This window comes from Hibiscus syriacus, unplaced genomic scaffold, assembly GCF_006381635.1.
Source record: "Hibiscus syriacus cultivar Baekdansim isolate YM2019G1 unplaced genomic scaffold, ASM638163v2 tig00111095_pilon, whole genome shotgun sequence".
NCBI classification, from domain to species: domain Eukaryota; kingdom Viridiplantae; phylum Streptophyta; class Magnoliopsida; order Malvales; family Malvaceae; genus Hibiscus; species Hibiscus syriacus.
This window is the reverse complement of record NW_024062980.1, coordinates 6,913,860-6,918,502: the sequence shown is the minus strand read 5'-3', so window position 1 is coordinate 6,918,502 and position 4,643 is coordinate 6,913,860. Positions and strand designations below refer to the sequence as shown.

The 4,643-nt window shown below is 34.8% G+C and overlaps 1 long non-coding RNA gene across 1 annotated transcript; it reads left to right on the top strand.

Annotated features, from left to right (window-relative positions):
* Positions 1 to 404: 404 nt before the first annotated feature.
* On the top strand, positions 405 to 1,713 carry LOC120152686. Its single transcript, XR_005518701.1, has 4 exons — positions 405 to 522; positions 595 to 722; positions 1,445 to 1,505; positions 1,599 to 1,713. It is a non-coding gene; the product is annotated as an uncharacterized LOC120152686 (long non-coding RNA).
* The last annotated feature ends 2,930 nt before the right edge of the window (positions 1,714 to 4,643 follow it).

Genomic DNA, 4,643 nt, shown 5'->3' with positions numbered 1-4,643 from the left:
TTTGATTTGAATGAGGCGAATGTGAGGATTGGCAAGTTGGTGGGACGAGTTAACCAAGGTTTCAGGAAGGGCGAGGGTGAATTCAATCGGTTCAGGACCGAGTTGCTCCCCTAGTTTGTTAGTTGGAATCAGTGGGAGCGTTGGAAGGTTAGCTAGTTTGTTTCTTTTTACCATTTGAAAATTGGGATATCAACTTTGCTTTCTTTCCCATCTTAAGTTACCTTTTCATGATTTATCCTTTTGGAACTGCTAAAAGTTTTTTTAATCTTCAATTCTGATTTCCCTTTTTATTTATAATCATTAAAAAAACAATGAAACGGATTTGAATTTGTTTTTGTATATAGACCACCAAGTCGGTCAGCTATTTATCCTTGCAAGGAACTCACAATATATTTTGTTGTGGCAGGATGGGAGTACAAATTGTATATATGGCTTTTGGTAATATTTTGCACAAATTCCATTAACATTCATGCTGGTTTGAATGGCCTTGAATTAGGGCAAACAGTTGTGATTGCATCAGATGTGAGCATAAATGATAATGATATTACATAAATATGGCATTTTAGCAGTCTAATTTCATTTTGCAATTCACAGATTGTGATACATAACTTAATTCAAATTGAAGCATCTTCAGATCGTGAGTATAAACAAGCTCATGCTTTCTATATTTATCTTGTGCAACCCTTACTAGCCACTTCCTTGGCTTTACTTTCTTACAACTGGTAATAATCCTATCATTTTACAGCCAGCTGTTTGCAGTTCCTACTTCTTTGCTAATAAAATCTTGCTAATGGTTTTTTACTTCTTTTTTTAGGCATTCCTCTTCAGTTTTTTGTTGGGAACACATACACAAACTTTGCTGGAATGACCATGGCTGTGGTTGGAATTCTGGGACATTACAGGTGCTCGTGTTCCTTGCAATGAGTTTCATTTGCTTGGTCTTTGGTTACATATTGCAGTGCCTATATTCCCACATGTACACTTGAATGTATGTATCATGTATACTTGACCCTTCCCCCAAATGTCATGGCAGTGAACTCAGTGTCATCTGAGGTCCAACTCTACATTTGGGAATGAATATGTCTTAGTTTTGTGATATGCAGTAACCTTGCAAGCCAATTTGAGGGCCATGGTTTAAGAAATATCATTTTTTGTCTTTAATTGCTTGTTGGTCTCTAGAATATTGATGATTTACCATTATCCTTTGTCATTTTGATTCTTGGTACCTATTAACCGAGTAATTGAACACATATGAATTAACTAAAAACAGGTACAACCGAGTTCTAGGCTTCGTTCTGCCATTTGCTATTTTGCTGGACTTACACGGCTTAATGTTACTTTCTTTTATGGTCAAACTAAATATTTTTGCTTTACATCAGCAAGCTTTAATGTAGATATTGATTAAATTTCGTTGTCTTTTTCCACTTTAAATTTCTTGGCCCAGTGAAACACTCTTGATTTTCTTTCTTCCACAAGTGTTAAACTTCCTCTTGTCACTTCCTCAGGTTTGACCTACTGTTTTCTCTCTGTCCTCTTTAGAACTTGACTAAATGACATGAAAGACATCTAATTTGCACTTACATCAATATTTTTTCTAGCTTTCTGGCTATGTCAAATGCCCCCGTCACCGTCTTCCAAGGTAACTCTTGATACTCGTATCATACTTGGATTGCATGCATCAAAGTTTTCCTGTCTCTTTTATCATTAACTGCTTTTGTAACCAGCATTTTTGTTTCTTGATCTCCAAAGTACAAGAGGAATATGATTTTAGTGAATAATTGACAACATCCATCTCAACACTATCATCTTACATATATGCTAGTGTTGAAAGATAAGGTAGAATTCTATCGACCAAACAATTTTCAGTCTTTGTATCATCGAATCCTAACAAATGATTATATATTTTCTGGTTTCTCTCCAAAGATGAACAATTATATATTTGCAGGATATCAAGCGGATTACTGCCTTGTTCCTCTATATTTTTGTTGCAATAATTTCTTGTTAGTGCGGATGAGATAAAAAATCAAGTTATTAATGAAGTTTTGGGTCCTGAAAGATATGGTCAGATTCGTTTTCAAGGATCATTCGTTACCCCAACCAAATATTTTGGATCCAATTTATCTCAGTACATGTCATCACATAGTCAATTTTTCCAATTAGAAGTTAGTCGTTTAAAACAACAGTTGACTCAAATGGATGAAAAATTTGCTCAAATGAAAGTCGAAACTGAAGCGAGGGAAGAAAAAGAGAGAAGCGTCATATCAGAAAAAATATGAAGACTTTCAAAATCAACTTCAAGCTATGATGCAGATGATACGACAAAATCAATCCTAAAGTCTACCAACTTAGGTGTAATATATATATATATATATATATATATATATATATACTTTGTTTTATCTAATTAACAATGTTGAACTAAATTATATTTCACTTTAATGTAAACTTTGATTTATTATTATAGATTTCAAGTTTATTGGATAATGCTACAGATTAAAATTTTAAATTTGGGTAATAAAAGAGTAGAAAACAACATTTGAAAAATCAGTTTAAATTAGCGGCGTTTATGTAATAAAACACCACTAAATACATAATCAATACCGGCATTTGTTAAACAAAACACCACTAAAGTTCAAGATTTTTTGCGGTCCTTGTATAGAAAACGCCGCTATACAAGTAGTCAATAGCGGCGTATTACATTCACAAATGTCACTATATGTCAGAAAATTTAACAACATTTGTAAAAAATGCCGCTAAAAAGCATAACCTTGAGCGGTGTTTGACGTTCACAAAAGTCGCAAACTTTTGCGGCAATTCTTTTAGCGGCGTTTCTTTTTAGCAGCGTATAAAAACACCGTTATATGACAAAAAACCACTAAAAACGCGTTTTGTTCTAGTGGTAGTTTGTAATTATTTTTTTCTCTTATCTATACAAGTAAACAAAACTAAATCACGTTAAACCTTATAAATAATTTGTGATATATTTCATATTAATCTCGATTTTAATTACCTTTTTCAATACAAATTTCTAACCATTTAAATCGTGGATGCAAGGATGATATGAGAAATTCAACGAAAAAGTAGCTTTACAAGGAAGACGAAAAAAGCATCGGTTACACATTTGGTAGTGGAGACAAACCAAAAAAATGTTGCGGAAGACGGCTATCGGATAGAGCAAAATCGCAACTGATAATTTGAGAAAATAAAAATGAAGATAAAAGAGACACAAAATTTACGTGGAAAACCCCTAAAAATTTAGGGTAAAAACCACGGGCAACGGTAGAAGAATTTAACTATGAGAAAATAGGAATTACAACCTCTCTCGATCTACCAAGGAGAAAACAATGATAATTCTCTCTCGATAAAAAAGGAGAAAACAATGATAATTCTCTCTCGATAAAAAAGGAGAAAACAAATCTAAAGAAACTCTCTAAATTCTCTAGTATTGGAAGAAAGCTAGAATGTTTTGGGATGGTTTTGAAGCTAAATGAGCTAGGGTATTTATAGCTGAAGCTTTAAGGACTAATTTGTAAATACAATAAATTACAATGACTAATTGCATAGTTTTACCATCCAAAATTTTCAACAGTTTGGTGGCCAAATTTGACCAATTTTGCTACCCCATTAATGCCACCAAATTGCCACCCATAATGTTGACAATTGATGCAATTTGGTGTGCCAATTTTCAACAATCTCCCACTTGAAGATTTGATTGGAACAATCATATCTTCACACCATTCTTTCTACCTTGTACCTTTCATGTTGCTTACGTTTCTGACAGGCCACAGGAGGATCGACACCAGGTAAATTTATCAGCATTGATTGCCTTCGTCATGAAATCAGCTATGTTGTCTTTGGTATGGATCTTCTGCATATCTACCGTTCCTTCTTCCACCTTTTCACGAATGAAATGGTACTGAACTCGTATGTGCTTAGTCCTTGAATGAAATACTGGATTCCTTGCTAGATGCAAGGCGCTTTGACTGTCACAAAACTGAGAGACATACTCTTGATTGTGCCCAAGCTCCTCCAATAGCATCTTCAACCAAATTGCTTCTTTACTGGCTTGTGTAGCTGCTACATATTCTACCTCTGTTGTGGACGTAGCCACAACTGACTGCAATTTTGAAACCCAGCTTACAGCTCCACCTGCAACTTTGAACACATATCCTGTAGTAGATTTGCTTTTATCCAAATTCCCTGCATAGTCAGAATCTACATACCCATTGATTAGTAAGTTTAATCCTCCGTAACATAATTCAACATTTGAGGTCCCTTTGATGTATCTGAGGATCCTCTTTACAATATTCCAATGTTCTTTGCCTGGATTCGCCATGTACCGACTAACCACTCCCACTGCTTGTGCAATGTCTGGTCTTGTGCATATCATAGCGAACATTAAACTTCCCACTACTGATGCATACGGTACTCGAGACATCTCCATCCTCTCTTCTTCACTGCTAGGACTCATACTGGAGGATAATTTGAAGTTAATAGGAAGAGGGGTAGAAATTGTCTTACAATCTTGCATGCTAAATCGTGACAAGATTTTCTTCAAGTAATTCTTTTGTGAAAGCCAAATCTTCCTATTACTTCTGTCTCGGTGAATTTGCATCCCTAGAATCTTGTTTGCTGATCTCAAG